The 13453-nt window shown below is 34.5% G+C and overlaps 1 long non-coding RNA gene across 1 annotated transcript in view; it reads right to left on the bottom strand.

Moving 5' to 3' along the window:
• LOC135710379 (uncharacterized) overlaps positions 1–13453 on the bottom strand; it is a 163238-nt gene that overhangs the window by 33109 nt on the left and 116676 nt on the right. The gene's annotated exons all lie outside the window — the stretch shown is intronic.

The following is a 13453-nucleotide window of genomic DNA, read 5'->3' as shown; positions in this document are numbered from 1 at the left end:
GTACACACTAAGATTTTTTTACAGGGGTCAGTATTTTTTTACTGGGTTTTTGAATTGCTGAAAAAGTCGGTAAAATTCAAATGACCGTTATTCGTAAGGAATCAATGAAATCTAGAAATTTTATTTTCAATCATTAAATGGGGTTAACAGAACTATGTATGTACAAGTTCAGAACAAATTTTCTCATTATTAATTTTCCACAGATTTTTAAACTTTTACCGAACAGTTCCGCAATTCAAAAACTCAGTAAAACCGTACTGACTCGATTAGTGTATACTTCTTACTTTTGGACACCAGTCAGAAAATTTTGATTTTCAGTATTTATTACATTATGTCAGGGTTGCTTCACATGCTATAAAAATATTTTTCGGAATTATAAAATCATTAGATGTTATTATGATATTTTAAAAGAAGCTGCAATTTCCAAACGTACGACTGGATGCCTTCCTTCAAATAACAACTGGAGTGCGGTAAAAATCGGTGAAACACATCGTTGGTACTTGAGCGGTCGGCGATCATCTCTTTTTCCCAGTGGTGGTGGGGGGGAACAGCAGCAGCAACTTTTAGTGTATTTGAACAATGTGTGCAGTGATAGTAATTGACACTATTTTTTTTTTTTTTTATGATCATTTTAAACTCAATACATAGTGTTGCACAAGAGAAGTATTTTTCGAGTATAATGCTTCTATTCCACGTTCTATACAGCTCTTGTCAATCGGTTTAACTGAGGCGCTATAAAAGGTATCGTAAGTCTTATGACTATATAGTTAAACCAAACGCAAACAATCATTCAAAAACGCTCCACGCAGTTTTTAAAGCTTTCAACCAAATGGCAATGCAACAATATTCTTGTTCTACTCTAGGAGCTATTATTTAACGTTTGATCAACTCAGTTGTTTTATAAGTGTTCTTTTTTTTTTTTTTTTTTTTATTAGTCTATGAGCCAACTAAAAATCGTTGATTTCGTATTGATTGCTGATAAAACCTTGAATTTTTTATAAAAATCAAAATTTCATCCACAGGAAGTTAGTATCTCAATGCTGTTCTGAAAATTGTAAACAGAAGTGAAAACAAATGAATATAATTATGTATATTAAAAAACAATATTGATTCCATGTAAAATTGCAAATTTTATAAGGGTTTAAATGATTCTTGAAGACCAAATTATGGCCTACAAGACTATGATAAAACCAAAATTGTTACTTAGGATGAGTATACAATAACTTTCCCGGTGCGATTTAGGTTTTCCAGCATTTTTCTCGGTTTTTTCTCGGCAAATCCGAATTCATGATTTTTTTCCCGGATTTCCCGGTTTTCCCGGATGGATGGACACCCTGTGTATGCCTACGTTGAAAAATTTTGTTAACTTATTTTGAACATGAAGTAGGCCATATGGCCAATTCAGGGAGCGCTAGTTCCATAACTGGCACACTTCCTAGATTTACATTATCGATCATAAGTTTGGGTCACCCTTTAAAAAACACAGCAAAAAATTCTGAATTTTAGTTGTGATGTAACGATACATTCACGTAAACTTGTATTTCATTTCACGCAAATGAGCAACTTTGTACGTTGTATACAATAATTGCATCATTTTATGAAATGTCTCAGAACATTATACGACTTATAATGTAAACTTATATGATATGTGACGCTCCATTTATGTGCATCGTATTGAACAGAAATTTACACTATTTTTTCGAACTGTGAATATGTAAATATGTTTTGCTCATGTCTCTGCCATTTTACGACCGATTTTTGATCTTTATAGGTAATTTGAAATGCATTGACTGAATTATACATTTTACATTTTTTTTGTATTCGTTCGTAAAACATCTCCTAAAGTTACAACATTTTCCAAATTTCACACTGAATATTCATGAATGATTTTGGGTCAGCCAAATTTTGAAATGAATGCGGTAGTAGAACCCTTATTCTATACCCATCGAGATACGTTTGTGAAAGTCTGGTTGATAATTTTTGAATATGCTTTAAGTCAATACAATGGTGGTGTTGAGTAGTTGGCACTGATGAAGTCTGCAAGTAGTAGACGAAATATGCCTATCTGTCAAAAGATAAGCAATTATTCCGTTAAGAGGTTCACCAAAATTAAAAGATCAATAAAATAGTTATTCAAGTCATCGATCAAAAGTTTGGGGTCACCCCACAGTATGGTTTGCCGCTGTTGCAAGTTTCATTAAAGTTCCCTTATAATATACTCCATAATACTCTTGAAAATCCACAATTCTCATCAAATTATTAATAATTCATGCAGTATTACCTAGGAGATCCCCGGAGATTTCTTTTGGAAATTCAATTGGAGTTCTCCTCAGCATTCACTTTGTATTCTTCAGAAATTCCTATGGAATGATTAGGAATTCCTTTTTCGTGCTACTCAGGAGTCTCTTAAAACTCTCCTTTGAATTCTCTAAAATTTATCACCGGAATAGCCTTGCAATTTCACTGGAACTATCCTGGGCAGCGAATCCAAGCACATAAAGCAACCAACGATACAGACAAAACGGTTGCTACGACTACCATGACAAACTCGCTCTGTAACATAGCTCGATACGAGTGGTAGAAGGATAATGATATATTGCTTGCCTGCTTTGTTGCAATATACATTGATGAGGACATAGCTTGATATGAATCGAGAAAAGACATAACAAAAAAATTCCCATTAACACACGTGTATCGTCGTCGGCTTTACTTCGTGAAGCAGCTTGCCAACAATTTGCTCGTTTCCTTCTACCGCCCCGAGTGAGTTGTGTCGCACGGGCTGCTTGTCATGAAAAATAAGGAAGATGATTAAATCATTATTGCTTTCCACTACTGACTTAGCGTTATTATTCGGTTCGTTGATCGCTTGTCATTTTGTCATTTGGAGATATTTTTGATTCCTTGATCCTGGGAATTCAAATCCGTTTAGATTTTCCTCGGAATAACCTGAAAATGCTACTCACTAAGAAATTCTTTTGAATTATTCTCAGAATTTTCATTGAATTCATTTCAGAATGTCCTTTGAATGTTCCTTCCATTGCAAATCTACTCCTTTTGAAAAATTTCTAAGAATGCTTGCAGTGAATTCAGAAATTCATTAGTTCTCTCATAAAAAAATGGCATTCATGTCAGACTTCTCCTGGAATTCTTTTCCTTTCATTTTGCAGCGTTTGGTGGGGCAATGGGAGCGCAAGTCAATCCAAAGCCGATGATAAAGGACGGGTAATGGCTGAATAGTCTATGCGGACCACTTGAACGCCATGGGAAAAGGAAGGGATTGAAGAGGCCGGTTATTGGGGGGTTTTGAGGAAATGACACATAGTGATGCTAAATGTAAAGAAACCGAAAATCCATCTCCCACTGATTCATCCTTTCACATATATACCAAATTGATATTTTAAAGCAATAATAAAAAAAAACAGCCAATACATGAAAAGGCTAGTTGCCAGTTGCTTTAAAGGATAGTTGCCTCCCTAAGCGGACCCTCCGCATCCTAACTCTTCTGTTAATCCACTTAATGCTACTAGGCTGTCTAAATTTTCTTATTTAAGTTCGTTTGATGATTATGATATCTCTAGTCTAATTTAATAAATAATTGAAACCTCTAATCTACCTACCATACTTTATTAAGTACCTGCACTTGTGAATGTAATCTAAAATGTAACGTGTTTGAAGTTGTTTTTGACTTTGACCTATATTTAATATATATTAGTTCGTCCCAGGTGACACCTTCAAGTGACTAAAATGCTTCACTTTGAAGTTAGTTTCCTAGCTGATTTTTAAATTACATAGGGTATATGCTGCAACTACGCTCACACGTTTCCACTATGTCGCACCACAAAAATAAATATGGGTATGTCACAATAGAAGCACGCCACAGTGGAAATCCCGAGCCATAGTTCAAACACTTATCCCAAATCAAAATGAAGCACATATAAGATTAGTTGCAATACCATGTACAAAAATGGTGTTTAATATTGTTCCCTGAGTAACACCTCAATGAAAACAACAACGAAAGCTTGTCACGCAAGTAGAAGGAGCACTGTTGGGCACTTTCTGAAATATTTTAATAGTATAATTACCTTGCAAACCCAAATAAATCTATCTGCGTAAAAATAAATGAAATAAGAGTGATTTGCGGCAAAACCCGCCAGTATCGCACCCAACGTCAGTGCCTATACGTAAGCATACTACAACGCGGCTTTTAAATAAAGGAGTAACAAGTGTGATACTATCACTTCAGGCTAGAACTTTGGTTATCTTATGCAAATGTTCATCAGAGAGGGGAAGCTCAGTAATCCTCATCGCATGCTCATGACGCTATTCTGTCACGGCAAGAGCCAACGACGCCGGACCTAAACCAACCGTCTCCAACGCTCCACTATGAAGCATAAGATTAGGCCCGCCCACCAACGTCCAGGTTAAAAAACTAGCCAAGGGGAGGGAATTCAGAAATTCCTTAGTTCTCTCATAAAAAAATGGCATTCATGTCAGACTTCTCCTGGAATTCTTTTCCGAATTCTTTTGAAGTTCTCCTGGTATTATTCTTTTATATAATTGTAATTCTCTTTTTTGCGTACTCCGAAGTATTCTCCGAAAATTGCCATTGAATTATGCTCCGGATTCTTTTTCTCCACGAAACTTCTTGTAATTTTCCTCAAAATATCTTTTGAAATTCTTCTTTGGATTGTCTTCGAGTCCTCTTCATGATTCCTACGGAATTAACCTCAGAAATTCCTATGATTTTTCACTATAACTTCCTGCGTATCCTCTTCAGGGTTTATTTTGAATTCTACTCAGAACTACCTTATTAAGGGGTTACGCCTACCTGCAAGACCGAAAAAAAGCGGATTTTTTTTTCTCGAAAACGACGCAACATATTGAAAATCGGTTTTCTGCCGTTTATTGAACACACATTAAATGGTACATTTATCAGTCGATGCTGTAAAAACGAGGTCCTGGTGCCCCGCACGGCTGCTCCCCGTGGACGATGTTCTAAAAAACGCTTTTTGCGGTGCCAACTGCGGTTTGTGAGGTAAACCATACCAAATAGTTAAGCATGTGTTAAACTAGTCCTTGATCGTTCGGTTTTTTTTTTAATTTTTTTGACAAAATGGCGGCCTTGCAAAGTTGAAGTGCCGATTTTTGATCCTTCAAATTTGTCTTTGATCGGCTGTAAAAAATCGAAATTAAATGATAGACGAAATCCGAACGATCGTGGACTGCACAAAATAGTACTGAACAGAAATCAAAACGAATCGGACGAATCGGACGAATCGAATGTATACATTTCGAGAAATTTTTGGCACCGGTTTTGAAAATATGTTTCCGAGATAATCGCGTTTAAAGTTTCAAGTTGGGTTTAGTCCACTATAAGTGAATATTTTTGTACGTCGCATAACTTTCACAATTTTCATCGGATCAACTTGATCTTTTGAGGAAATATTCTTGACTTTATATAATTTCGATTAGGACAATAAAAAAATCGATTTTTGAAAGTTTGCAGGTAGGCGTAACCCCTTAAAATCCACAGGATTAACATAGTTCTGGAGTTCCTCAGAACTACTTCTAACGCAAATTGCACTTGATGTTTCCTAACTGTTCTTCCCAGAGCTCCAAAGGAGTTTTAGGACAAATTGCCGAATGACAAATGGCCGAATGGACGAATGGCATAAAGAAAGAATGGCCCAAAGAAAGAATGGCCCAAAGGACAAATGGCCTAATGTAAAAATGGCCGAATGGACAAATTACCGAATTGACGAGACTGGACAAGTGAACTTATTTCAATTTATCGGAATGATAGATTAATTAAATTAATACCCTTAATCAACTTGACAATTGCTAAAGATACATTTTATTTTAATGTTGTACATTGAATTAGAAAACAGTCTCAACAACAACTGGTTAAGTTTGTTTCCTAATTAAATGAATTAATTTTAGATCTTAATAAATAAATAATATATATTTTTAAATAGAGATTATTCCTTCTTTGTTCTTCCGAAATATGTTTTTGTTGTTATTTTTAGCCTTTCGAATTAATATTTTTATAGAGATATTTTCTGCTTTTAAACATGAGCTTTTCTTTTCAACTGTATTATTAATATCAAATAATAATACAGAACTTCATATTGCCTTCACGGCCTTTAAGGTTTGAAAGAAAGTATGTAGACTCATAACAAAAATTTGGGCATTAGAGGGTTTATAGGACAGCATGAATTTTTCATCTATTATGCAATTATAAAAATTAAAAGTGTAGATTTTTTTTTTAATTTCATAAAAATACACTAAAACCTCAGTTTACATCCCTCTTTTTACGAAGTAAATCCCAAATAACGAGTTTTTTTTTTGCGTAGTAAATGCTTCATAACGAGTTTTTTTTTACGATTTTGGGAAATACTGTGAAATATTCCACAATTTGGGTATTTTTTGGAATCGGAGTGACATGTATGGACCGGAAATAAATGTCTGACGCCATTTTGAAATCCAAGATGGCGGCTTCCGATTAAAGAAAAACATAGAAATTCTGTCATATACCCCACAATATGGGAACCTCGTTGACTTCACGCAGAAGTAATACAAAACATATAGTCAAAGTACATAACTCTGGATGGGAGCTTACCATCAATTACTGTCATTGGTCAAAAGGTACAGTAGCAGCACCTACCCTACCCGTGTCCCTCGAGATCGTCAAGTCGACGATGACAGAAGCACATACAATGGTAGAGGTAACAATAGCTGCAATTTCCAAACCTTCGACTGGATGCCTTCCTTCAGATAACAACTTGAGTGCGGTAAAAATCGATAGAACTGTTTCAAACACATCGTCGGTTCACGAGTGAGTCTGCGATCATCTCTTTTTGCCAGTGGTGGCGGGGGGGGGGGGCGGATACCTCTCACCGCCCCTTACCAACGGGGGAGTTTGGTAAAGAGAGATGATCAAACCGATTTGCACCATCCTAAAGTTGTCCTTGCTCGCTTTCTACTCTCTATATGTAATTTTCACACTACCGTACTCTAACGGAACTATAAATTCTATGCTTTCATCTCCTCATCTATCGTATAAAAATAACCACTTTAGTCGGTTATTTGCAATTAGCATCTTCAACTATGTCAATCGTTAACTTTACGCAGAAGTAATACTAAACATATAGTCAAAGTTTTTTTTATGTTTTTATGTAACCGGAAGTCGCCATCTTGAATTTCAAAATAACTTCAGACATAGTTTTCAGTTCTTATACGTAACCTCAATTCTAAAAATACCCATATTTGACAGTATTTGGGTATTTGACAGTATTTTTATGATTTTCTAAAACCTGAAGCCACCATGTTGAATTTCAAAATAGCGTCAGATATCGAGTTCCGGTCCCTGCACGTCTCCCCGATTCCAAAAACATCCATATTGTGGAGTATTTGACAGTATTTCCCAGTTGTTCTGTAACCGGATGCTTTAATATTAAATTTCAAAATGGCGTCAGACATCAATTTCCGGTACCTACACGTCACCCTGGATCCAAAAATACCCATATTGTGGGGTATTTAGCAGTATTTTGACACCCGAACTTCCAACTATGTTTCCATTTTTAAAGAATAAACACAATCTTTTCCAATAGACAGCTAAATACTTCAGAACGAACAATTTGATACAGTGATCCGTTCCAAACAAAGAAAATGTATGAATTCTTTCAACTTCCGCTGTACTTATTTGAAAAAAAAAAACTCTGAACATTTAATCCTGAGGCCTTCCCTAGCTATTTCTCTAATCAAACAACAATCGACTTAAAGATCAATTGTATGACGTAGAATAGTTTAGTTATCAAATTCGTACATACAATAAAGAAAGAAAATTTACAATCAATTATAGTAAAACCGAATAACTATTAGTTAGAAATTGACGCTCCTTTTGTACCTATTATGTGTTAAGCAGTATGCGATTAACTAATGAGTGTTGTGATTTATTCCTACAAATACGAGCAGTAGAATGTAAGTAAATGGTACAGTAATTATTTGCTGCGCGTATTTATACAGTCTCAATCTGGAAGATGTGCAAAGCACGAACAAAGACTATCCTAATTTAAACTCAAGCGTTGCGAAAAACCGATCGTTAGGAAGAAAGAAATATTACTACTTAGTGTGTTACAGTTACAACATTGGATGAGCTTGCAAGGCAGATTCGTTTACGGTTTTAACGGATGAAGGATGAATTCTAGGATAGAAGGATAGAGTTATTATGTCAATAGTTGTAGCGTTGATCTTGTGCATTTAGCATGATAAGTGAAAAAAATATTTATTGGAAGTTGAATCAACTTATTTCCGTTGCTATTGGCTGAATCGTTGAATAAAATGTTTTATATTGAAAAAAAGCCTTCCCTTTTTAATTGTCACAATTCCACTTGAATACCAGCGTTTACTACACATTTAGAATAGATCACGGAATTCTGTGAAAAAAGTACCGAAGTTGATCTGTGAACGAAAACTTTAAAGATTTTTCAGTAAAATCTATGTTTTCTACTGTTTTTTTTTTTTCACAAACTTGCCGGAAGATCGGTGAAAACAAGCAGGTTTATAAAAAGCTGTGAAATAATTACGGATAGTTCGGTGACGTACCTATTTTTTACCGAATACTGTGTTTTTATCCGAACTTCTGTAAATACAGTACATTTATAATGTCATCCGTTGAAAGTGTAATAATATGGAAGAAATTTTGGAAACTATACAGGAGCATAACTAAAAACTCGTCAGTATGTTTAGTAAGTATGATAAATTTGTATTATTAACACTATGTTTTGTTCAGGTTACCGATAATCTGGTTTACTCCCGCGTCAAAGTTCCCGGTTATGTGAAGCGTTTTCATCGTCACATAAACGATCATTTGAAGAAAAACCACTTCTGCCCGAGGGATACCTTTTCCAAAATAAAGGTTTTACAAGTGATTCTTTATCACAAATTTTTCATTGCAATAAAAAACGTTTTGATTGCTTGTAGAAAAAAAGTATTGTTCGAAATGTTAAGACTGCGTTGCGGAAGTAAACGTGTGTTTATCATATATGTACACACTAAGATTTTTTTACAGGGGTCAGTATTTTTTTACTGGGTTTTTGAATTGCTGAAAAAGTCGGTAAAATTCAAATGACCGTTATTCGTAAGGAATCAATGAAATCTAGAAATTTTATTTTCAATCATTAAATGGGGTTAACAGAACTATGTATGTACAAGTTCAGAACAAATTTTCTCATTATTAATTTTCCACAGATTTTTAAACTTTTACCGAACAGTTCCGCAATTCAAAAACTCAGTAAAACCGTACTGACTCGATTAGTGTATACTTCTTACTTTTGGACACCAGTCAGAAAATTTTGATTTTCAGTATTTATTACATTATGTCAGGGTTGCTTCACATGCTATAAAAATATTTTTCGGAATTATAAAATCATTAGATGTTATTATGATATTTTAAAAGAAGCTGCAATTTCCAAACGTACGACTGGATGCCTTCCTTCAAATAACAACTGGAGTGCGGTAAAAATCGGTGAAACACATCGTTGGTACTTGAGCGGTCGGCGATCATCTCTTTTTCCCAGTGGTGGTGGGGGGGAACAGCAGCAGCAACTTTTAGTGTATTTGAACAATGTGTGCAGTGATAGTGAAGCGCCCATACTCCGTTGCGCATCCATGTTTCACCCCCGTGTTGAAGTGCCCAACGTAGAGCAACAACTCGCGTGGTCTTTCTTTCTCCGTAAAATGAAAGACAGTGTAATTCCATTTCTACTGTATGGAAAAAGCTCTTTGATGAATCAGTTATCCTGAGGTTGGAACTGTGCTCGTCCGCACCTAGCAAACCTCGGATAATAACTCATCAGAACAACTGCCCCGATTCTTTATTATTCGAAACCTTTTATACATGAATTTGTTACTTAAACTCTACACAATAGTTTTTCTCCAGTATGTACATATAAAGCGAGACAGATAGTTTTTCTCTTGGAAAGAAACAAGAATTAATGCTCCTCGCGGTAGGAACGGCTATGTATGATGCTTACTCACCAATGTTTACTTTGACCTTTCTCGAAGCACCTAGTTAAGCCAGCGCGCATCGCTGACGACGCGGTAGCAACTGTTTATAAACAACTGACCCTGGAAATGTGCAACATTGTCACTGCTGCTGTTAAGTTGTGTATTTTCTACTACCGTATGGGGGTCTATTACTGGTTAATTTCTTACTCAGATTGATATTGGATTTTGAGGCCTTTGCATCCCCTCTTACTTAACCAGCTTGAGAATAATATCGAAGAGATTCTTCTCAAGGATATGCGCTGGTAACTATTTTATATTTGCTAAATTTTTTTTTTTACTGGATCTTCTTATTATGGTTCTTATTCCTACTGTGCCTTTCTTAAGACACTACTTTGTACTATTAATAAACTTATTCAGTCGTTCATACTTTAACTAAATTTTGTCATTTAACAAATCATCTGTGTCTACAAGTTTTATCATGTTAGCCTCTAAGGACACCTTATGCAACGTTTGTTTGATTCGAAAAAAACGCGTTTTGCTGATATGAAAATTTGCCTAACTGACTTACGTTAATTATGCGTTTAGTTGAGTTATACCATTCTTGTTGCAATTGATATTTAATGTTAACATTGTATAGAACCATTACGAATAATTCAATATAAGGATTGATGTTAGAATTTGGGGTTGTTGCATCCCCCCTTACTTACTGAGCTTGAGAATCATTTTTCAAAAATTATTATCAATAAGCTTGAGTTGGTAATCTTCGATTTGAAAATTTCGTGCTTTCTTGTTGCCATATTACTCCTAACCTTAGGGTGATCCTCAATTGTACCTTTCGTAAAAGCTCCTTCATTTCTGCTCGTTCATCCATGCAATTGAAAGCTGTTCCTGACTCGTCATTTGGTTGATATCAAATATCAGGTGTGGGTGTACATATCTGCCATTCCCCGCCATCTATGATTCGTTGTTTGCCGCATTCAGGTTAATCTTCATCGTCTTTCATATCTATGTCTTGTACTGATCGCATCTCGTCATAATGTATGTTTCTGTTGGAAACTTTTTTAGTGCTTATTAGAACTTCAACTTTCTCTATGGTGTAGTTTGATTCCACATCTTCGATGATTTTCGTTATAAGATGTAAACTTGTTTTGGATTATATCCACGACTGTTTTCTATCTGTGTTTATATATGCAGCTAGTCAATTTATTGTTCGTGCCATACCATGCGTTAGTTGTGTACTTGATTGTGCTTCATTGCCATTTTTGAGTTTGATGTTTAATGATGTCATATCAAACGTTACGTTGTATGTTCTGTAGTTTTTTGATGATGTTTGCGAAACCGTTGCTGAAGTAGTTTGTCATTTTAGATGCTGTGTGATGAGCTTATGCCAAAGATCTCATCTATACAGTATAATGTGTTGATCAATTCTGTTATCCTCGATAAACCATTCGATTCCATCTTCCTGTTCCTTGTACTTTTCCGATCATCCTACCCAACACCGTCAATCTTCAATCTTCCGCATGATTTGTCTTTCGATTGTCATCTAGCCATTGTGAATGTGACTCTTCCTTCGCTGTTGACGGTCTCTTAGATTCGCCACCTGGTACATCCAAGGATATCCAAAATCGATTTTCCCTTTCTCACTGTATCACCAATAATTATCTTTTGGATATTTTTTTTTTATCAATTTCACTCTAAAACATTAATTAAACTATAACTTTGGTATATTCAAATTATTTTCTACTCATCTTTTGAATCAACTATAATATTTTTTTTTAACTTGGTTTACATACTTTGATATCATTGACATGATATGATTAATAATATTCTTCGTTAGTTGCTTGCTGCTCTTATTTTTTTCAATTTCATATTTCCATCCACACAATAAATAATCAGTATGCTATCTATTTTCTGCAAACAAATTCAGAATTAATTACTTTAACTGAACATTTTTATCTGATTGTCGATATTACACTTCTTGTTTTACTCTTAACTTTGTTCCTTTGTGTCATACTTCTTATTCTGATATCTTTCATCATGTTTTGCTAGTATTTTTATTTTATTACCCTACTTTTTCTGTTACTTCGTTTAACTCTTTTTGTCTGTAGTTGTAACTCACCAATTAATCAAAGCATCTGAATGGCTACGTCATGAAATTGCAGCAAGTACTCTCTTTCTTCTAATGAGGTTTAAAACGGCATGCATCTGTAATTCGATTCATTTATGCTCGGTTCCAGGTTCCTCTGGCCATACGTTTAACTTTTTATTTAGTCAATTCAATTAATGTCTTGTAAGTGGCCAAATTGCTGCAAGTGCTCGTCTTCGCTAATTGAGTGGAAACGGTGGGTATCTGTAAGTGAACTTAAATTTCAGTTAACCTCATTCATAAATTCTCGTGCATTCTGGATTCCGAATGCCATTGTTCAATTGTTCATCTCCACATCTGTAGCGGTCTGTAAAAAATAAAACGGCCTTTAATAAATTGTCAACCATAACATCATTTACGACTCTGGGATCATTTACAGTATATTAATTCTGTGTTTTGACGGTATTTTCCGTTCAAAATTGTTTTGTATTCAATCTCGCTGTGAGATTCTAGTACACAGTTAGTCCAAAGCGCTTTGTAGGTACAATCTTCTTGTCCACTTTGATCTTGTTTGTCACCGTTTTTTTTCGTCATTGTCATTATTTTTCAACGTGTTAATTTTTTTTATGAAATAATTGTATAAATCTGTAACTGTTTTTCAGTTATTTAACCCATATTGTGTGCTGTAATGTCAATCCTTAGCTCTTCGATCCATTCAAAATCGTACTGCAAAATATTTTGCTCTTTTTTGATGAATACATTTGTTTTATTAGCTGAATCATTCAGTTACTATATGCATTACATATAGGTCGAAATTTTTTGTATCTCTTTGAAATGTTTTCATCACATTACATATAGGTCGAAATTTTTTGTATCTCTTTGAAATGTTCTCATCACTTTCAGATTAGAAAATACTGTTTACTATTATTAACTATATATGTTTTTACCTTTGTTTTCATTTTCTTGAAACTTTATCTGAAGCTTCGCTTTTATGTTTCCATCTCCATATATGCATGTTTTGAACATTTTGTTCAATTCCTTATTAATCCCAATTGAAATTTTATATATACTTTTTCTTTACAATTTTCAATTGTCTCTTATTATCATTCTGGTTATTCCATAAATTCATTTTCATATAACAATACTTAATTTTATATATACATACCCCGGGGTCATTATCATTTAGTCAATAATATCCATTCGATTTTTATTCTTATTATTTGTTTATATTACTATTCAATTTAATCATCACCATATACATCATTCGTTCCGGGAACGTCTTCCCTTGTCTAACGCATAACATGTATCCCTCTTATACATTAGCTACAGTTTATCACTTCTTTTTTTTCACTAATATTT

This window comes from Ochlerotatus camptorhynchus, unplaced genomic scaffold, assembly GCF_037179485.1.
Source record: "Ochlerotatus camptorhynchus isolate MF236.1 unplaced genomic scaffold, CSIRO-AGI_Acam_v1.1 ptg000379l, whole genome shotgun sequence".
Classification (NCBI taxonomy): Eukaryota; Metazoa; Arthropoda; class Insecta; order Diptera; family Culicidae; genus Ochlerotatus; species Ochlerotatus camptorhynchus.
The sequence above is the reverse complement of the archived record's forward strand: the minus strand, read 5'-3'. Positions and strand labels throughout refer to the sequence as shown.